This window comes from Oryx dammah, unplaced genomic scaffold, assembly GCF_014754425.2.
Source record: "Oryx dammah isolate SB20612 unplaced genomic scaffold, SCBI_Odam_1.1 HiC_scaffold_12, whole genome shotgun sequence".
NCBI classification, from domain to species: Eukaryota; Metazoa; Chordata; class Mammalia; order Artiodactyla; family Bovidae; genus Oryx; species Oryx dammah.
Genome location: NW_024070196.1, coordinates 32,293,950 through 32,317,214, shown reverse-complemented (window position 1 = coordinate 32,317,214; position 23,265 = coordinate 32,293,950). Strand labels below are relative to the sequence as shown.

Below are 23,265 nucleotides of genomic sequence, written 5' to 3'. Positions count from 1 at the left end.
GGACATGATAAGAGTTTGAAGCTTTCTCCTAGGCATATTTTTTTTTTTTCTCTCTCTCTCAGGGTTAGAATTTTGAAAACAGCATTTATCAAGCAGCTTTCTCTAACTGCATTTGCAAAAACAAAAAAGTTTTGGAATTTCAAGAGTTTCATCTTAACCAATTTTCTCTGGAGTCTGAGGAATACTGTCAGCAACACAATGTTTTAAAACATATATGTTTCTTTTTCTTTAGTCATAGTTTCATTGCTTAAAGTTTTCTAATGAGTTGAACCCGAATTTCCCATTTTACAAAAAGCAGCAAGAGTACCAGTCACACATGGAATGCACACTCACATATCAGAAGACAGAACTGTCACATGTCCTCTGAGAGGATCACCACTGACCAATAGAGTCCCAAATAAATACTTCTCCAACATAAATGATCCCCCAAAGCAGACACATGTCAGAACCGTGGGCAAAATGCCCAAATAGCACTTCATGCTCAAAAGAGAAGCTTGCCCGGTGCACACCAGTGGACTTAGTCTTGAAACTCATCACCTCCTCCTGATGCCTATTTCCCATCCACCAAGGAAAAGCATTAAGTTGGCAGCCAGCGATAAGCAGAGGGGAAACCGGGAGGATCCTAGGAACAAATGATTTCAGCAACTTCTAAGAATGTCCCCCAAAGCCTCCCTCTCAGGGCCAGCTAGCCAAGATCTGTGGGCTCCTCGCAGCCGTTCTGGTGCAGCGTCATGGCTGTGGTTCTCCTGGAGGAAATCCTGGGGAGCCAGATGTCGCGAGAACACAACCACCCAACTAGGGCTCCAAAACGGTTACCGAAAGTGGGGTCTGGATGCTCCTGACTCAGAAGCCAATAAAGAGGCAAGGTTGGTGGAAAGGAACGTTTATTTTGGAAGGTGGCCACCAGGGGTATCTCCTCCAAATGAGACTCTCCCCACTGACAATCAGTGGGCAAAACAATGCAGGGAGGGGCTACAAGCAGAAATAGTAGTCAGCTCTGATAGTCATCTTGAAGTTTGTCCTGTGGTGGTCTCATCAGCCTCATCTTGATTGTTTTAAGTACAGTTAGTCTTTAGTTCCAGGGTTAGTTTGTCCTCATGTCTTTGAGGCCAGTTCTTGGAGTCGTGGCAGCTCACGTCATGACTAGTCTGGTCATCATGTAGCTATCATCTTCCACCTGCTGGGAGTTTCAGTGTCTAGAAAACAGCTGAAAGGTCATGGCACAGAATATTATCAATTGCCCTTTAAGGGGAGCTAAAGTCCTTGACTATGTTTAATGGCTAAACTATTATTATTCAGTCTTGTTGGACCATTTTTCCTTTGTTTTAGCATTTTTCATTTCTCTGATTAAACTTACTCCTTCACTAAAGTTTTTTCATGGACAAAGAGCAGGCTGAGGACATGGGGGGCAAGGACCACAGGTTCCTGCTCTATTTCAAGAGCTCATTTCTTTATTATCTATTCCTTCTTATGGGGTTTTCTCATAAAATACAAAATCTAGCTACAATTTTGATAATGCATGTAAAATTAATATTAGGTGCACCAAAACCAGCTTAGAAGAGAACAACATAAACATTTTAAATTCTTTTGTGAAGACTGCCTAAATCCTATCCAAATTAATCAAACAAAAATCACATATATCTATTGGTTAGCTATGTTAACAGAACTATAGAATGATTTTGTTTGATCCTGGCCTCATTTATTCAGTTAGAGACAACCTTGTCAAATTCTTTTTATTGACCTTATATTGTTTTCCTCCAAGATTTCTATCTTGCATGTCAACACTAAATAGTTTGTTAGAATTTTTATGACTCTTTAAAAAGGACTCAAAACACTTTATAGTACTGAATATTGAGCCAGTTTTGACAACCCTGAAGAGATGAAGCAAAATACTAAAGTGTACTTGCACTTTTATAAACTTACCTAAATACTGAAAGATTGTTGGACCACAAAACACTGATTCAAAATAACTTCATTCTGTCATTGATACATTTGCAAGTATGTGTGAACATTCATGCTCAGTTGCTCAGTCATGTCCGACTCTTTGTGACTCCATGGATGGTACCCCATCAGGCTCCTCTGACAACGGGATTCTCCAGGCAAGAAAACCGGAGAAGGTTGCCATTTCCTCCTCCAGGGGATCTTCCAGACCCAGGATCAAACCCGAGTCTCCTGCATTGCAGGTGGATTCTTTACCACTGAACCACTTGAGAAACCCCATTTACATGCATATCTTACTGCTAATTTTCTTTTAACTCATATTTCAATATGTTGTGTTTTTATAAAATTATTCTTGTTTTTATAAAGATCTCAGAGTTGCTGACAATAGTAATTTGCACTGATTGTATATCAAATACTTGTAACTAGTTAGGCTCTATGCTTGTGTGAATTTTATTCCTATCATTTTTAACACAGAAGTGTCATATACCTAACACATGCCTCAAATAATATGGATACAGGATATTCGATATTCATCAAACACATTTAATCTGTGATTCTTGTGTCTTTCATTTTAACAAGTTGTTAAAGGAAATGTGATTCATCATTAATCAAAGTTTTTTCCAGTTTCTTATTACTAAAATAACACATAATAGTTGTGAAGAGTTTGATAAATATTACAGAAACTCTCTTACTGAATTCTGCTTAACTGATTACCAAGGGTAACTTTTTCTGTTCTGAGATCAGTCTCCAGTGTGAGTGGTGAGAGGGTTCCCCACAACACCAAGCAAATCTCCTACACCAGTTGGATTTCCAACAACTCAACTCAGTTCTGTCATCTATCCAGCGGTAGCCTCAGATTCCACTGGTTAAGGGTTCAGTCCTGCAAGACCATCCCCTGCCCCTCTAGATGTCTCTGGCAAGCCCAGGTTGTTACTTATGCTTCTGATCAACTGGCTATTTATCGGAGGTTGCCAAGGATCCCTCCTTGGGTTTGATTAATTTGCCAGAGCAGGTAAATAGTTTACATACTAGATTGCTGGTTTATTATAAAAGAATGTAACTCAAGAACATCCAAATGCAAGGAGTACGTAGAACAAAGTATGTGGGAAAGATCTTGGAGGTTTCATGCCATCTCCAGGCACATCACTCTCTGCAAATTTCCACATGATCATCAACCCAGAAGCTCTCCAAATTCCGTTTTTTGGGGGTTTTATGGAGGCTTCACTGCATAGGCACCATTGGTTAAATCATTGGTCATTGGTATTTCATTCACCCTCCAGCCCTTCTCCCCTCCCTAGAAATCAGGATGTGGGACTGAAACTCCAAGCTTCTATTCTTGGTGATTTTCCCTAGCAACGAACCTCCATCTTTAGCACTGGCCTAAAGTCCCTCATTCATAGAAACCCAGTTGTGGTGGAAAGGGTCTTGTTATGAATAACAAGAAATTATTTTACCTTTATGAGTCGGAAGCTTTCCACTGAAGACAGGAGACCAAATTTTATGACAAAATTGGTCTGCTGTTATGCTCAGGAAATTTCAGTTTTGGACTATGATTCAGGAACTATGAAGGAAGACCAGAAGACTGGTTTTCTAAGTGGCCAAACATATTTTTTCTCATAAATCATACTATCACAATAACCAAGTTTCCACTGCCTCTACAAAGTGCTGAACACTCAAGGCAAGTAGGCTGTAAGCCATTGGAAATATTTGCTTACTAGACTTTGCTGAATATAGGTTCATTCTCTAACACATGTGTGCCAGGGTTACTTAATGCAATTATGCAATGTAATTCAATAAAACAGTGCTGTCAGAAGAGAATTATTTTAATAAAAATTAAAGAAAACTATGAAAGTAATACATAATAGACATTTTCTTGGAAATTAATTGCCAGTAAAATGGGTATGGGTGAGACCACCATAAAATATTGGGAGGGAAATTATAAAAATTTCCAAGGAGTCTCAATTCAGATTGCGATACAGATGTCTACAGTCCTCACTAGACAAAAGAAAGGAAAACGTGTGATCATAAATATAAAACAAGTTTGAGAATGTTAAATTAGTTGTTGGTGTTTGATTTTATAATATATTATTTTCTTCTTTTCCCTGGCAATAACCAATCTGAAAAAAGACAACAGACAGTCATAAAAAGAACAAGAGAAAAAGTTTTTAAATGTTGAAACACTAATCTTACTTAAATGTTTATCAAAATAGTTACAAAGAATTTTTGACACAAAAATTTATTATTTTAATGTTGTAATATCAATAGTTGACCATCTGGTGATGTCCATGTGTAGAGTCTTCTCTTGTGTTGTTGGAAGAGGGTGTTTGGTATGACCAGTGCGTTCTCTTGGCAAAACTCTATTAACCTTTGTCCTGCTTTGTTCTGGCATTCGAAGACCAAATTTGCCTGTTACCCCAGGTGTTCCTCGACTTCCTACTTTTGCATTCCAGTCCCCTATAATGAAAAGGACATCTTTTTTGGGTGTGAGTTCTAAAAGGCCTTGTAGGTCTTCATAGCACTGGTCAACTTCAGCTTCTTCAGCATTACTGGTTAGGGCACAGACTTGGATTACTGTGATATTGAATGGTTTGCCTTGGAAACAAAGAGAGATCATTCTGTCGTTTTTGAGATTGCATCCAAGTACTGCATTTCAGACTCTTTTGTTGACCATGATGGCTACTCCATTTCTTCTGAGGGATTCCTGCCTGCAGTAGTAGATGTAATGGTCATCTGAGTTAAATTCACCCATTCCAGTCCATTTTAGTTTGCTGATTCCTAAAATGTCGAAGTTCACTCTTGCCATCTCCTGTTTGACCACTTCCAATTTGCCTTGATTCATGGACCTAACATTCCAGGTTCCTATTAAATATTGCTCTTTATAGCATCAGACCTTGCTTCTATCACCAGTCACATCCACCACTGGGTATTGTTTTTTGCTTTGGCTCCATCCCTTCATTCTTTCTGGAGTTATTTCTCCACTGATCTCCAGTAGCATATGGGCACCTACTGATCTGGGAAAAACAACAAGACTGAGAGCTGACTGTGGCTCAGATCATGAACTCCTTATTGCCAAATTCAGACTTAAATTGAAGAAAGTAGGGAAAACCACTAGACCATTCAGATATGACCTAAATCGAATTCCTTATGATTATATAGTGGAAGTGAGAAACAGATTTAAGGGACTAGATCTGATAGATAGAGTGCCTGATGAACTATGGATGGAGGTTCGTGACATTGTACAGGAGACAGGAAACAAGACCATCCCCATGGAAAAGAAATGCAAAAAGGCAAAATGGCTGTCTGGGGAGGCCTTACAAATAGCTGTGAAAAGAAGAGAAGTGAAAAGCAAAGGAGAAAAGGAAAGATATCAGCATCTGAATGCAGAGTTCCAAAGAATAGCAAGGAGAGATAAGAATGCCTTCCTCAGTGATCAATGCAAAGAAATAGAGGAAAACAACAGAATGGGAAAGACAAGAGATCTCTTCAAGAAAATTAGAGATACCAAGGGAACATTTCATGCAAAGATGGGCTCAATAAAGGACAGGAATGGTATGTACCTAACAGAAGCAGAAGATATTAAGAAGAGGTGGCAAGAATACACAGAAAAACTGTACAAAAAAGATCTTCCCAACCAAGATAATCACGATAGTGTGATCACTCACCTAGAGCCAGACATCCTAGAATGTGAAGTCAAGTGGGCCTTAGAAAGCATCACTACGAACAAAGCCAGTGGGTGATGGCATTCCAGTTGAGCTATTTCAAATCCTGAAAGATGATGCTGTGAAAGTGCTGCACTCAATATGCCAGCAAATTTGGAAAACTCAGCAGTGGCCACAGGACTGGAAAAGGTCAGTTTTCATTCCAATCCCAAAGAAAGGCAATGCCAAAGAATGCTCAAACTAACACACAATTGCACTCATTTCACGCGCTAGTAAAGTAATGCTCAAAATTCTCCAAGCCAGGCTTCAGCAATACGTGAACTATGAACTTCCAGATGGTCAAGCTGGTTTTAGAAAACACAGAGGAACCAGAGATCAAATTACTAACAGCCGCTGGATCTTGGAAAAAGCAAGAGAGTTCCAGAAAAACATCTATTTCTGCTTTATTGACTATGCCAAAGCCTTTGACTGTGTGGATCACAATAAACTGTGGAAAATTCTGAAAGAGATGGGAACACCAGACCACCTGACCTGCCTCTTGAGAAACCTATATGCAGGTCAGGAAGCAACAGTTAGAACTGGACATGGAACAACAGACTAGTTCCAAATAGGAAAAGGAGTATGTCAAGGCTATATATTGTCACCCTGCTTATTTAACTTATACGCAGAGTACATCAAAAGAAATGCTGGGCTGGAAGAAGCACAAGCTGGAATCAAGATTGCTGGGAAAAATATCAATAACCTCAGATATGCAGATGACACCACCCTTATGGCAGAAAGTGAAGAGGAACTAAAAAGCCTCTTGATGAAAACGAAAGAGGAGAGTGAAAAAGTTGGCTTAAAGCTCAACATTCAGAAAACAAAGATCTTGGCATCTGGTCCCATCACTTCATGGGAAATAGATGGGGAAACAGTGGAAACAGTGGCAGACTTTATTTTGGGGGGCTCCAAAATCACTGCAGATGGTGACTGCAGCCATGAAATTTAAAGACACACACACACTCCTTGGAAGGAAAGTTATGACCAACTAGATAGTATATTCAAAAGCAGAGACATTACTTTGCCAACAAAGGTCCACGTAGTCAAGGCTATGGTTTTCCAGTGGTCATGTATGTATGTGAGAGTTGGACTGTGAAGAAGGCTGAGTGCCGAAGAATTGATGCTTTTGAACTGTGGTGTTGGAGAAGACTCTTGAGTGTCCCTTGGACTGCAAGGAGATCCACCCAGTCCATCCTAAAGGAGATCAGTCCTGGGTGTTCTTTGGAAGGACTGATACTAAAGCTGGAACTACAATACTTTGGCCACCTGATGTGAAGAGTTGACTCATTGGAAAAGACTCTGATGCTGGGAGGGATTGGGGGCAGGAGGAGAAGGGGACGACAGAGGATGAGATGCTGGATGACATCACTGACTCGATGGACATGAGTTTGGGTGAACTCCGGGAGATGGTGATGGACAGGGAGGCCTGGTGTGCTGCAGTTCATGGCATTTCAGAGAGTCAGACATGTTGAGTGACTGAACTGAACTGAACTGAATAACAATAGTAATTTAGGTGATGAAAGTTGATGTTACTGAATGGTTGCAAAATTACCTGTCTTGTTTTTATTGTGGTTATTTCTCTGACTTTGAGAAATTGGCCTGCTTGATGACTCTGTGGGTAAAGACTCCGCCTGCAATGAAGGATACCTGGGTTTGATCCCTGGGTCAGGAAGATCCCCTGGAGAAGGAAATGGCAACCACTCCAGTAACTTTGCCTGGGAAATCCCATGGACAGAGGATCTAGGGCACTACAGTCCATGGGGTCACAAGATTCAGACATGACTTAGCAACTAAACTACCTAAGATGGCCAACCTTTTTAATATATATGTTCAGTTCAGTTCAGTCGCTCAGGTGCGTCCGACTCTTTGCGACCCCATGAATCATAGCATGCCAGGCCTCCCTGTCCATCACCATCTCCTGGAGTTCAATCAAACTCACATCTATCGAGTAAGTGATGCCATCAAGCATCTCATCCTCTGTCGTCCCCTTCTCATCCTGCCCCCAATCCCTCCCAGCATCAGGGTCTTTTCCAATGAGTCAACTCTTCGCATGAGGTGGCCAAAGTACTGGAGTTTCAGCTTTAGCATCATTTCTTCCAAAGAAATTTCAGGGCTGATCTCCTTCAGAATGGACTGGTTGGATCTCCTTGAAGTCCAAGGGACTCTCAAGAGTTTTCTCCAACACCACAGTTCAAAAACATCAATTCTTCGGTGCTCAGCTTTCTTCACAGTCCAACTCTCACATCCAGACATGACCACTGGAAAAACTATAGCCTTGACTAGACGGACCTTTGTTAGCAAAGTAATGTCTCTGCTTTTCAATATGCTATCTAGGATGGTCATAACCTTTCTTCCAAGGAGTAAGTGTCTTTTAATTTCATGGCTGCAATCACCATCTGCAGTGATTTTGGAGCCTGAAAATAAAAAGTCTGCCACTGTTGCCACTGTTTCCCCATCTATTTTCCATGAAGTGATGGGACCGGATGCCATGATCTTCGTTTTCTGAATGTTGAGCTTTAAGCCAACTTTTTCACTCTCCTCTTTCACTTTCATCAAGAGGCTTTATAGTTCCTCTTCACTTTCTGCCATAAGGGTGGTGTCAACTACATATCTGAGGTTATTGATATTTCTCCCAGCAATCTTGATTCCAGCTTGTGCTTCTTCCAGCCCAGCGTTTCTCTTGATGTACTCTGCATAGAAGTTAAATAAGCAGGGTGACAATATACGGCCTTAACGTACTCCTTTTCCTATTTGGAACTAGTCTGTTGTTCCATGTCCAGTTCTAACTGTTGCTTCCTGACCTGCGCATAGGTTTCTCAAGAGGCAGGTCAGGTGGTCTGGTATTCCCATCTCTTTCAGAATTTTCCACAGTTTATTGTGATCCACACAGTCAAAGGCTTTGGCATAGTCAATAAAGCAGAAATAGATGTTTTTCTGGAACTCTCTTGCTTTTTCCAATATCCAGTGGATGTTGGCTATTTGATCTCTGGTTCCTCTATGTTTTCTAAAATCAGCTTGAACATCTGGAAGTTCATGGTTCACGTATACATTTACTTGTACTTAATTATAGCTTATAAAATATAGAACTCCAAATATGGCATTTTCCAAAAGGACATTACACAAGGATAGCATCAGGTGCTTCTGCCAAAGTATACAGGTCTTCACTTCTCATATTAATGAAGTAAATTAGAATTTAAAAAATTCTCTGGTCAGCAATGTATGAATACCAAAATACACGTCATTCCAGAAGATATAAGCTCTATCTAAGCCATCTCTGCACTAGACCATTTGTTTGACAAACATTCACTGAGTGCAGTGTGTCTACCGGGCTCTGCTTAAAGAACTAGTAACAAAATAATTGATGACATGGTAAATTGATGCCCTTGAGAAGTCACTGACATTGTGGGTCAATTAAAAAATGCCACTGATGCTTGCATGTGTAAATGAGATTCGGTAATGAAGATAGCGAAGAGAAAACAGGAAAAAGCAAGCAACATGACAAAAACAAGAGTTCGACCCTCAAACCGACCAATTTATCATCACTGATTTGCACACTGAAAAAAACATCCAAAAGATATATTCATATATTACCACTAAAGAATACTATTCTCAGTTACTACCTTTAGCTGATTTTCTTTGAAATCTTTGTAATTATTGCACTCTTGAAACCCTGATCAAAGCCTAGTTTTGTGTTATTTTGTTTTCAATATATAGGAAATAACCAAATATCTAATTTTTTTTTATTAAATTCTATGGAAAGCTATGGAATATACCATATTCTTTTTTTCTGTCAGTGTTGAAGCAGATGCTCTCTTCAAAATTTTTACTCTTTATTTAGGTCACTTTATACTCTTAAAAGTTATTTATTGATTTATCATTCAAAGCACTTAGATCTAGCCAGGCAAACATATTTCTGTAATTATTTTTAATTATTCAGTAATTTTCTGTAATCATTTGCTAGGAATTCTGGCAAATAAATCAGAGTGAGCAGCACATGTTTCTAATTGTGGAGGCAACAGCTAGGATCTCTCAGTATAGAACTTCTCACCTTCCTCTTCTACTCTGAACTGAATTGGCTACATGGCCTAGCTGGGTCTCTGTATTTATGTTGCATGTTTAACATGCAGATTGAAAGAATCAGGTGAACATATCATATTTATCTGATAAAATGTCAGAATAGTTTTCTATACTTAGATAACTAGCCCATTGCTTCCTGTGAGAGACCCAGAGAACAATGATAGGCCTTATAGGAAAGGCCACAGAAAAATGCTGTCCTTACAGTGGAGAAGAGGGGTTTCCCGGAGGTGTTTTCTAATTCACAAATGCTTCAAACTATGTAGCTATAATAAAATCATGATGCATTAAGAGTGTTTGAACATGCCAAGGTTAGTTTCCTCAAAAATATTTCACATGATAATTTTGAGAAAATGATTTAGATTTCCCTTGCCAGGAGTAAAATTTTACTTTATGAACAATTTACTTGTTAATGAAATACAACATATTGTGTAAGATACTATTTGAGGCTTTTATTCTGTGGAGAAATATCTCTTTAGTAATAAGTACATTTTAAAATTATGATATAGTTATCTAATAAAAAGCTTTAAAAACTGTTTTCATATAAGCCAGCAGAATAACTTAACTATTAAGAAATGTTAGCATTACGCTTTCATTAATTATATCCCTCAATTTTAGGCAGTAGTCAAAATATTTTAAATATAATTATCAAACTATTTTTATTAGCAAGACCCTTAATCTTATAAATGACGAAACTCATCACTTGGATGGAATCAAGTGTTTTATTACACATAAACAGCTACAGAAAGTAAAGATCAAAAGATAAAGTACCACAGTTCCTATATTAGAGCTAAATATAGACAAAATTAGAAAATGATATTAAATAAAATCTGTCTTAATATTTTATTTCTCTTTGGTGGCTATTTATTTATTTATTTATTTTTGAGTGTATAAAAGAGTTAAATGCTTAAAAAATCCAAATTGGCAAATTTTCACACAGCATAAGTTACTGTCAAATGTCTTCAGAGGAAAATTCTCTAACCTTAAAAGCAACATAAAAATGTCTCAAAATATGTAGACAATAGGTTTGATTATATAAAACTTCAAAACTTTTCATGTCTAAAATCAAAAGACAACTGGTAAAAAACAAATATTTACAACACATAGCAAATAGATTTTAATAATTTTGAGGAACTCATGTAAATCAAGGCACCAATCAGTAAGAACTTCAGCAGATAAATGGACAAAAGACAGGAACAAGCAATTTAGAAAAAAAGTAATCAACTAGTGAACAAACAAATGTAAGGAAGGGATCACTTCACTAGTAATCCCAGAAATGCAAATTTAAACAATAAGATGGTTTAATGCCCCTTCCAACATCTAACATTCATTTCTGCTAACTTTCCTCATCTTTGATAAAACCTATGAGGATATAGCTCTGATTAGCAAATACTATGACATTTGGTGGCTATTTAAAACACCTTGTTGGTGTAGGAAATGTTACAATATGACAGTGGGTATGGTATAGATGTGTGTGTATGTTTTGAAAATTCTTATTCATTTGGAAGGTTTAAATTTTTCATTGTGCTATGATGCTGTTTTTTTTTTTTCCTTTGGATTTCTTGTATTCAATATCTGGTATTAATAAATTATTTATTTTCATATTCTCTTCATTTTCTGAATGGAGAATCAGCCCATTCTATATTTTACTAGCATGAAAAAAAATATGATACACTTGATTTTCTGTTTCCTTCTTAGAGCTGAGCCCTCTTTTTCTGTCCTCTAATAATCACTCTTCCAAACTGAACTCATTTCTTTTTCTGAATTTATGTTCTTTCCAACCTCCCTGTACACCTTCCTAGACTTATTTTCACGCCAAATTTATCATTGCTTGCTACATTTCAGAGGTTCTTAATATAAAAGACTGAAAAATGTAGAAAATATTAGTATGTGCAGATTTGGATAGTGGTATATTCCTTATCTGAGGTTTAATCTCTTAAAATATATTTATATTGGGGAAACACAATGGAAACATACAAGAAAATATTTTCTGATTTCTCTTACAGTGGTCTCAAGTGTGTCACTGAACATTCACCAGAGGCTTTCATTCCTGAACACCCATATTTTCAAGTGGTTGGCAGTATTTGGAATGATCATTACTCAACTCTTTTTCAGTGAAAGTTTCAGAAATATTATATAATTTTTCTCAGGAATTTATTTTACCCAAGGAGGGATCTGAATCTAAGTTGGTTTTAGTATTCTATAGGCAATCATTTATTTAAAGTGGTTAAAGTATTTATTGTTATCTTTCTTACTCACTTTTGACAACTGATTTATTTTCTTTTATGTTCCCATGCCTTTCACAACTCCAAGTAAAGGCTGTCCATTTCAAACTCGATGTTAATGGCACTCACTAGAGTTGTACAGGACATCGTGTATCATCTTCAGGCCATCAGAGCTGACCCAAGTTTTAGTCTGATCATAAAAGGCTTTTTCATTTACACTTTTGATTATTAGTTCTGATAATTTTTATTTAATTTTTCCTGTTCTTCAATCACATCTTGTATTGCTATGGTTAATTTTCTATGTTTCTAATTTACTCAAAATTTTCATTCCTTTTTTTTTTTTAAGATGCTGGAAATGCTTTGTAAATCTATTTTATTATTGTTAATTTGAATTTCTTCAGTATAAATATGCTGTTTATCCTTCCCGGTGAACACTATACATGGCAATCATTTCTTATTGAATTTCATACTTTTCTTATCCAGGCCTGCCCTTGTTTAACAGAACTAAAGCTTTCTTTTATATTACTAAGAATAAGAAACAAATGTGTTTTACATTTTTTGTGCGTGTCATGAACTAAACTCATTTCAGGGCAGGATTTTCTTCTGAGTCATTACCGTTTTACTTCTCTTTCTCTATATCTCATAATGCCTTCTTATATACCAGTTGACATTTTCTGTTAATTCCTGTTGGAACTTGATTTGGTAATATTTGTTCATGCCACAAGGATGGCTGATGCATCTTGTTTTAATGTCCTTCCCCTGGATCTTATTGCAAAAGAAGGAAATGATTCACACGCAGTGCTGGGAGAAAGTAAGGATGTGAGTTTTCCATACTTGTTCCACAGTAGTTTCCTGGATGCTGCAGAAGCCCCTGGTTGGTTTTAAACCATAAGACCAAGTGTCATGTAACGTAGGTAGCACACTAGTGCCCATATCATGGCATTTAGCAAATGTTAGTTTCCTTAGTAACCCTGTGGGCTTTTCAAATTGTTCAATGAATGCAAAGAAATCTGACTGCCAATGCAAGAGACATAAGAGAGGTGGGTTTAGTCTCTGGGTCTAGAAGATCCCTGGAGAATCCACTTCACTCCACTATCTTTCCCTGGAGAACCCCATAGACAGAGGAGTCTGGTGGGCTATGGTCCATAGCACTGCAGAGTTGGACATGACTGAAATGACATAGCATGCAGTCAAAAATAGGCGAAAAATAAATTTCTATAGACCTATAGTAATGGTTCAGAGAACAATAAGAAGTAAGCCAGAGATTATTGATGCTGCTCCCAGGTGTATACCTCACAGGATTTATAGCTGTGACTAAAAGGCTTAAAGGCAAGAAAAGCACAAAGTACTGGAGATTTTTCACTATTTGGCTTCCCATGTCAGTGTTAGCCAGAGGCAGTTAAGGTCACAAGCCTGGAGAATTAGTTGTGCAGACTTCCATGGCCAGAGGCCAATGTACAGACTGTCAGCGGAAGCTGGTCATGACTATTCCTAGTATATTTTGGTTGAGAGAAATGTCAAATAAGTAAGGGAAGGGTGATTTTAAATTCTAACTGATCTATATAAATATTAAATATGTAGACAAATCTGAAATATTTTCACTTCTTATTTCTCATTGCAAAGATATTAACTTGTCTTTCATTTCCAAATAGAATAATGACTGCTTTATTTACAAATATAACAAAATGGAAAACCAAGAACAACTTTTCCTGCCAGTTCCTCTTATTCTTCCATCTTTCCTTCCAGAAGTAAAGCATGCATAAAATGTCTATCTCCAAGTTAATACCCTGGATCTCCTCCTCCACAAACTACATCAAAAAGCCAAGAGAGTGGACTACAGAAAAACAAAGATTATATTTGAAGATCTAACTAGAAGGAAGGAACAAAGCTGCCCTTGGGAGAAGAGAGAGTGCACAATGAAGAGTTTAAAAGCCATGGTACCTGAAGGAGGTGAAAGGACATTGTTAAGCCTCAAGTAGTTCCAGGACTTCCCCAGGTGGTCCAGGGGTTAACAGCTCACTTTTCAGTGCAGGGGTGTGAGTTCCATTCCTGGCTGGGAAGCTCAGATCCCACATGCTGCATGACCAAAAAACAAAATGCAGACAACAGAAGTAATATTGTAACAAATTCAACAAAGGCTTTAAAAAATGGTCCACATCAAAAATAAATAAATACAATAAATTTTCTTTAAAAAGGGAAAAAAATAAACTGAAGTAGTTTCTAAATTACACAGGCACTCTTTCATAAACCCAGGGTGACCAATTAAAGGGAATCTGACAGCATAAGGGCTTCACCAGTTAGACACTGAGCTCTTCGAGCTCTTCTACACAAAGACAGACAAAAATGTGTCCCAGAGATCCAGAGATTTCCTCCATGGTACTCATAGAGGTGAGAGTACACAGAAGATTGACCAACCTAGAAACTCAAAGATCCCAGCAAGGAACATGTAGTTTGGATGTGCCCTAAGTAGGTTGCAGGTTCAACTACAAACCAAAGACAAATCATGAGGTGGGGTCAAGAGGAATATTTAGGATTTGGTGGGAAAGCCTAGAAACTGAATGGAAAAAAAGTCAAACACAGGTCTGAAGGTACAGCAAAATATTTAATCAGAGGCAGAAAACCACCATGGAATAAAACCTACATAATTCTATTAAGAAAAGTTATGACCAACCTAGATAGCATATTGAAAAGCAGAGACATTACTTTGCCAACAAAGGTCCATCTAGTCAAGGCTTTGGTTTTTCCTGTGGTCATGTATGGATGTGAGAGTTGGACTGTGAAGAAAGCTGAGCACCGAAGAATTGATGCTTTTGAACTGTGGTGTTGGAGAAGACTCTTGAGAGTCCCTTGGTCTGCAAGGAGGTCCAACCAGTCCATTCTAAAGGAGATCAGCCCTGGGATTTCTTTGGAAGGAATGATGCTAAAGCTGAAACTCCAGTACTTTGGCCACCTTATGGGAAGAGTTGACTCATTAGAAAGGACTCTGATGCTGGGAGGGATCGGAGGCAGGATGAGAAGGAGACGACAGAGGATGAGATGGCTGGATGGCATCACTAACTCGATGGACATGAGTCTGAGTGAACTCGGGGAGTTGGTGATGGACAGGGAGCCTGGCGTGCTGTGATTCATGGCATCGCAAAGAGTCGGACAGGACTGAGCGACTGAACTGAACTGAACTGAATTCTATTAATGGGCTCTCTCACTCAGAGCTAATTTTCATAGTCCACTCATGCATGCAATTGTTTGGGCTCCATGACATCTTAGCAATGACACACAAAATATTGATCACTTTGTCTAGATTTAACTCTGATGGGATCATCAAAAGGATATGAGAAACTTTAATAGCCATTAAGAAAATTCTCCTAAGCATTTAAACAAACTTTCTGACAAGGCATATGTATGCATGTGTGTGTATATAGAATTCAACTCACTTAAGAGGATAAGTTAGAGGCATACCTTAGTCATAAATATTGTGTGGTAGCACTAAAATGTCATGACTTGTACAGTGAGGATACACTTGTACAATGTGTACAACTTAAGGATACACATGCATAATTTGTACAACTTGAAAATAGTACTCAAATAAAATATAATTATGTAATGCATGAATGCATGCTCAGCCGTGTTTGACTGTTTCTGACCCCATGGACTATAGCCCACTAGGTTCCTCTATCCATGGAATTTTCCAGGCTGGAATACTGAAGTGTGTTGCCATTTCCTCCTCTAGGGGATCTTTCCTGACAAAGAGATCCCACCTGTGTCTCTTGTGTCTCCTGCATTGGCAGGCAGTTTCTTTACCACTGTGGCACCTGGGAAGCCCAATAATGTCATGTGTACATGATTAATAATAATACTTAGCTTACTGCATAAGGATACCAAGCTTTGTAATAGGGATTTTATAAGCATTTTATATCAGGTTTCTAGTGATTTTTTAAAAAAATAGTTATTATTACTCCTGCTTTATCCATGAGGAAAATGAGGTTCATAGAGGAGATGTGATTGCTCCAGATAATGAAGACTGTAGGTAATAGAGCTGGGATTTTACATAAGCATTTCTGAATCTGAAACCCATGATTTCTTTACTACATTATAGCAGCATATCTAAGGAGTCACCTTAGTCCTCCAGACCTGTGGTAAGACATAAAAATGGAAACTTGGAGAGAAGAAGCAGCATCTTAGTGGAGCTAGGAAAATTGTAAACACCCTTCACATCACACATCAAAAATAAAATGTTTTTTCAATTCAACCATTGGAGAACAGTTTAGCAATTGCTTCAGGGCTATACTTGGCAGAGTTCCCTCTAGGAATTCTTTTCCATGCTGTATTCACTTGAGAGAAATGGATAGATATTCATGGTGATGATGCTATTTCTGAGTTGGATCTGAGCTGACCACAGAGGTAACAGAGAATGTGTGGAAAAAGCTTTGTGTGATTAGGGCAGGAGGAGTCATCATATTTTCACTGAAAGCCATTTGTCTGTTTGTTGCTGACACTGCAGTAAAAGCAGAAACAGGTTTTATTTCTTAAGGAAGAAATCTAACATATAGAGCTGGACTGAAAGCAAGCACATGGAAACAAGGACAAATTTTTTTTTTTTTTTTAATGAAGGAGAAGGACACACATCCTCTTTGAGAACACAGGAGGGAAAATTCTCACAGTAGATTTCAGCAGCTCCTTACAGTCCATCTATAGGCAAAGATATCTCAGAGGAGGGATATAGAATCAATTGTGAGCAAAACAGTAGTCATGCAAGTCTTATTTCTACCAATGTCACCTTCTGTTGCTATGACAGTACTTTGACTCCAATTCAGCTTCACATCAGCCAAGAAGCTAATAAAAGCAGAGATGCCTACAGCTCCATTTTCTGACTAGACATTTTTTTTCCAGTTTAATTCACTGAATATTTTCTATTTCAGTTCAGTTCACTTCAGTTCAGTTCAGTCGCTCAGTCGCGTCCGACTCTTTGTGACCCCATGAATTGCAGCATGCCAGGCCTCCCTGTCCATCACTAATTCCCGAAGTTTACTCAAACTCATGTCCATTGAGTTGGTGATGCCATCCAGCCATCCCATCCTCTGTCGTCTCCTTCTCCTCCTGTCCCCAATCCCTCCCAGCATCAGCTTTAGCATCACTTTTTAAGTGTAAGTGAAGTCGCTCAGTCATGTCCGACTCTTCGCAACTCCATAGACTGTAGCCCACCAGGCTCCTCTGTCCATGGGATTCTCCAGGCAAGAATACTGGAGTGGGTTGCCATTTCCTTCTCCATGGGATCTTCCTGACCCAGGAATCGAACCCAGGTCTCCCGCACTGCAGACAGACGCTTTAACCTCTGAGCCACCAGGCCCTTAGCATCATTCCCTCCAAAGAAATCCAGGGCTGATCTCCTTCAGAATGGACTGGTTGGATCTCCTTGCAGTCCAAGGGACTCTCAAGAGTCTTCTCCAACACCACAGTTCAAAAGCATCAATTCTTCGGTACTCAGCTTTCTTCACAGTCCAACTCTCACATCCATACATGACCACTGGAAAAACCATAGCCTTGACTAGACGGACCTTAGTCAGCAAAGTAATGTCTCTGCTTTTGAATATGCTATCTAGGTTGGTCATAACTTTCCTTCCAGGGAGTAAGCGTCTTTTAATTTCATGGCTGCAGTCACCATCTGCAGTGATTTTGGAGCCCCCAAAAATCAAGTCTGCCACTGTTTCCATTGTTTCCCCATCTATTTCCCATGAAGTGATGGGATCAGGTGCCATGATCTTCATTTTCTGAATGTTGAGCTTTAAGTCAACTTTTTCACTCTCCACTTTCACTTTCATCAAGAGGCTTTTTAGTTCCTCTTCACTTTCTGCCATAAGGGTGGTGTCATCTGCATATCTGAGGTTATTGATATTTCTCCCGGAAATCTTGATTCCAGCTTGTGTAGTGTTTCTGCACAAGTGTTTCTCATGATGTACTCTGCATATAAGTTAAATAAATTCACAGTCTCACACTTTAACAAACACTTCCTGGGCAGAATCGACTAGTGAATTAGAATCTAGATTCTTCCCTCATCTTCAAGGTACTGAGTAGACAAATGAAATTCATTAAATTATGACATGAATTAACAAATGTATCTATTACATTAATTAGAGTAACTTGAGAACTACAACAATAAAGCACCTTGTTTTTTTTTTTTTTTTTTTTTGGTCTCCGAGTGTTCACTTGATTTTTTTTTACTAGGGTTAGTTTTCTGTCTGTGGATGAAAACTCAATACGACCTATGCTGTTTCTGATCATTCATAGGCAGTATAATTTCCTTTTCTCAGTTCTGCTTACAAAATATGTATAAATTCAGTATTTAAAAGTTTCAGACTTGAGAACTCCAGTTTCATGACAGTGATATAGAGCTTGAAAGAACATTATTTCTATCCTTACAAAAAGAAAAAAAGCTGAAAAAATTCTGCAAATATTAACAACTTTTTTGCACCTATGAGAGAAATGAAGTTTCAGGGAATCAGTTTGCACTCTGGAGAAAGACAAAGGCTTACAGTGGGGAACAGAATCTGATCTTCAATATAGTGAAGCTTGTGCAAATATAATATTTGACAATAAAATATCCACAAGTTCCTTTTAAAAATTCTTATCGATAAATTGATAAATCTATTAGAAGGGAACAAATTTAATCAAGATTTAATGGATTTCATTGCTCCTTTTCAAATTCATTATTTACATGTATAATAAACCTAGACAAATAAAAATTACTTTCTGCTACTTACAACTTTATAAACCTATTAAAATTTTGATTTTAACTATCTTACTTCTCATTCAGCCTGGACATTTACTAATTTTGTAGACTCAATAATCTTGATAAATAAAACACATACTATTGTCTTAGATACATACTCAAACATTTCTTCTACTATTACTTCCACCTTAGTCTTAATTATCCATATTTACTATAATTGTATTCAAAATAACTACTTGCACTTTACAGAGAAAATTGGGAGATAAGTGTTTGATAATTGTCATACAAAGCATCTTAGCAAACCAGTAAGACTCAAAAGCACACACAATATGTTGACCTACCTACATCCACATCATTTTTAAGTGGTAACCATGAAAATATTCAGTAACATGACCCATGGGAATAAGCACTCTGAAACATCACAAAGTAAAAAAGCAAATATACACACGTAAGAACATAATCAACTAATTACTTGGTGATCAAGGTTTCAGTATTCTATATCACTTGGGAAGTACCTGATTATTAAAACAACACCCATGAATTACCTTCATTTAATATTAGTTTAGAATCTTAGCTAAGGGTCTTGGAAATTACATTTAATCCCATATGCTTCTAAATCATCTTTATATTCACTATTAGTATAATTATAAATAAATTTAGTTCAATAAAATTTAATAATTTTCAAAATCATGTCATAAACATTATATAGAAATTATCTTAACTGATAATAAGCCAATATACTAAATTTAACAACTCAACAGGTTAACTAGTCTGTTAGTGAAAATACAAACCTGATTTTCAAAAAATTTTATGTTGTACTCTATATAGTTAAGGGCTTCCCTTATAGCTCAGTTGGTAAAAAATCTGCCGGCAATGCAGGAGACCCCAGTTTGATTCCTGGGTCAGAAAGATCTGCTGGAGAAGGGATAGGCTATTCAATCCAGTATCTGTGGGTTTCCCTGTGACTCAGTTGGTAAAGAATTTGCCTGCAGTGCAAGAGACTGGGTTTGATCCCTGCGTTGGGAAGATCTCCTGGAGAAGGGGAAGGCTACCCACTCCAGTGTTCTGGCCTGGAGAATTCCATGGATTGTATAGTCCTTGGGGTTGTTGCCAAGAGTCAGACATGACTGAGAGACTTTCACTTTCACTATATAGTTAAATATGATATTCCGTTCAGTTCAGTTCAGTTCAGTCACTCAGTTGTATCCGACTCTTTGCGACCCCATGAATCGCAGCACGCCAGGCCTCTCTGTCCACCACCAACTCCCAGAGTTCAGTCAGACTCACATCCATCGAGTCAGTGATGCCATCCAGCCATCTCATCCTCGGTCGTCCCCTTCTCCTTCTGCCCCCAATCCCTCCCAGCGTCAGAGTCCTTTCCAATGAGTCAACTCTTCCCATGAGGTGGCCAAAGTACTGGAGTTTCAGCTTTAGCATCATTCCTTCCAAAGAAATCCCAGGGCTGATCTCCTTCAGAATGGACTGGTTGGATCTCCTTGCAGTCCAAGGGACTCTCAAGAGTCTTCTCCAATACCACAGTTCAAAAGCATCAGTCCTTCAGTGCTCAGCCTTCTTCACAGTCCAACTCTCACATCCATACATGACCACAGGAAAAACCATAGCCTTGACTAGATGGACCTTAGTTGGCAAAGTAATGTCTCTGCTTTTGAATATGCTATCTAGGTTGGTCATAACTCTTCTCCCAAGGAGTAAGCATCTTTTAATTTCATGGCTGCAGTCACCATCTGTAGTGATTTTGGAGCCCAGAAAAATAAAGTCTGCCACTGTTTCCACTGTTTCCCCATCTATTTCCCATGAAGTGATGGGACCAGTTAGTTGCCATGATCTTCATTTTCTGAATGTTGAACTTTAAGCCAACTGTTTCACTCTCCTCTTTCACTTTCATCAAGAGGCTTTTTAGTTCCTCTTCACTTTCTGCCATAAGGGTGGTGTCACCTGAATCAGTATAAATACTGAAGATTTATTAAATGTTAACCCAATATTATTTGTTCAAAGTTTTAATCTTTCATATCCATTTGGATTCTTACATACAAAGTAAGGTGCTTGCACTTTACTTAATAAGGTGCTCTCTATATATGATTGAGACCAACTCAGTGTTCTGAGACAAGACACAGAATCACTAAGTCCTTGTTGTAGAAAGAGACATAGCAATGACCATGACTAAGGCAAGAGAGGGAAGGAATAATAAACTTATCAACAAAAACAAAACATTATAATATCAATAACAACTAAACAATAACTAAATAAATGAAATGTCAAAAAAAGTAAAGGGCTAATCCCTCCTGGGAATCAGCTCTGAAAGTCAAGAAAACATACCTGAGCAACAACTGCCTGTGAGGTACACACAGTCACTGCAGTTGAACTGTCTCCATCAGGTAAATCCACTTGGAATACTTCAGCATCTTGGTGAGTTCTCCAAAACCATCAAATTAAAATACAAAAATTAAAATTTAAACCACAATTTTCATACAAATATTGAAAGAACATGACAATTTTTAAAACTCAGTTACTGAGGAAATAAGTTAAGTGATAAAGTAGGTTTTAAGAACATTTGAGGATTTGGGCATTTACAAATACTAGTTTTAAATGATTAGAATAAGTTTGTTAAAAATAAAACAAATCAATGGCATACAGAACAGTAAAACTATAACCTTTGGAATTCTCTTTCCAACTGGACAGAAGTGTGCAAGTTGACATGTAACTGCTCAGTATGTGGGCTCTGAGCAATTAGAACACTGGTGTATTCACCTAGATAATTAATTTTCCAGTGTGCCTTTAAAAAAGCCCCAGTATGGTATATACACTCTGCTGTCTTATTTCCAAGTTTTTGAAAACTTTGCTAAACACTATAATTCAGTCTTTCTAGTTAGTGCCATTTGCATATTTTATTTTCAAAATAGTATGTAATAGACAGTCTTTTTTAACTGACTAAAATTGGAATGTGTTTCTCAATATGTTCATTTTTATATTCTGAAATGATTACTTATATTAGCTGATTGTTCAAGATTTCATCTTGTACACTAATCATTAAAAAAACTGAAGAGTTTGGGGCAAACATTGCTTTAAATTTAATTCAATTTGAATTATCACACTTTTCTAACCCAAGGGACATCAATATGTCCTTCTTGGGATATGAAAGTAACTACTGTAAAACCTATAAAAACAAAATTTACTGATCACACAATTTGATATACACACACAGTCTGCCAGAATCTTTGATATATATGTATATATATAGATAACATTGATATAAATCTAAATATATATCCAAAATTCTGGTAGACATTATGTGTGCTTGTATTAGTCACTCAGTTGTGTCCAGCTCTTTGCCCACCAGGCTTCTCTATCCACAGAATTCTCCAGGCAAGAATACTGACATCATATGTACATGTTATTTAGATATGTGAGTATGATATATACATACATCAATTATACACATAAATTAGTTTTAATATATAAATTTAGGTGTTTAGTATAGTTCTATATATTTATATATCATCAATTTTGTGTATTCATATAAATTTAGTATAAAGATTTAGTATATTTACAAATATATAAACTTTGGAGTTTCATGCCATTATTTAATACTCATTATATATTTAACATTAACCTTCACTTTTGTCATTTTCTTTCATTCAAAATATTGTAACTCAAATGTAGCCAAGAATTTTCAACTATTAAAGCACAATATGTTCACAAAAATTACTTTGCAAAGGTAAATAATTGGTAAGTGTCTGTTTCTGTCATTTGTCTAGGGTGTTTAAGAATGTCCTCTCATTGGTAAGTGTCTGTTTCTGTCATTTATGTCTAGGGTGTTTAAGAAACAGAGAAAGAGATAATCCCTAGAGGTACTATCCATAATGAACATTTGACATGTTTCACATAACAGTTTTATTACTTTGTCAAGAACATTATTCTAAAACAATAGAATCCTGAAGAAAATCTCTTGCCTCTTTAAAGAGAATAGATTCTGAGACAAAAAGAGCACACAGAGAAGGAATACTAATCTTTATTTCTATTTTAAAAAGCAATTGTTTTCTCTTATCTCAAACTCACATGCATAGAAGGATGTGCTTCCATAAATAACTACTTTTTTGAAGGTGATTTCTATATTTGTACTATTATCCTTTGATTCTTCCTGTTCATTTTATGAGAACTGAATAAACAAAAATCATGTAAAAGTAAGGGAATTTTGTCTATCAATTTCCTAATTATTTCATATATATTTGCTTGCATTTCAGGATAGACATGCCCATAGTTACTTCCTGAGAAAAATGGGAAATTTGCTTGAGGCTGTATATTGGCCAGTAGTCACCCAAGTTTAGATGAAAGGGGAGAAGGACTTTCCTGGTGGTCCAGTGGTTAAGACTTGGCACTTCCACTCCAGGAGCTGTGGGTTTGATGCCTGATTGGGGAAATAAGATCCCACATGCCACGTGGCCACAAAAAAAAAAAAAAAGAGAGAGAGAGAGAAAAAAGGATAGATGAGAGAGGAGGAAAGAGGAGGGAAAGTATTAGTTCATCTCTTATGCCCTGGTGGAATTCTTAGAAAGATGGAGAGGGGGTCAGCTGGGCAGGGAAG

The 23,265-nt window shown here is 37.5% G+C and overlaps 1 long non-coding RNA gene across 1 annotated transcript in view; it reads right to left on the bottom strand.

The window, feature by feature from the left end:
- Positions 1-867: 867 nt before the first annotated feature.
- The window catches only part of LOC120870972, a 122,689-nt gene continuing 100,291 nt past the window's right edge, over positions 868-23,265 (bottom strand). Inside the window, exon 3 of the long non-coding RNA XR_005722912.1 lies at positions 868-1,207. This is a non-coding gene — a long non-coding RNA (uncharacterized LOC120870972). The remainder of the gene's footprint in view (positions 1,208-23,265) is intronic.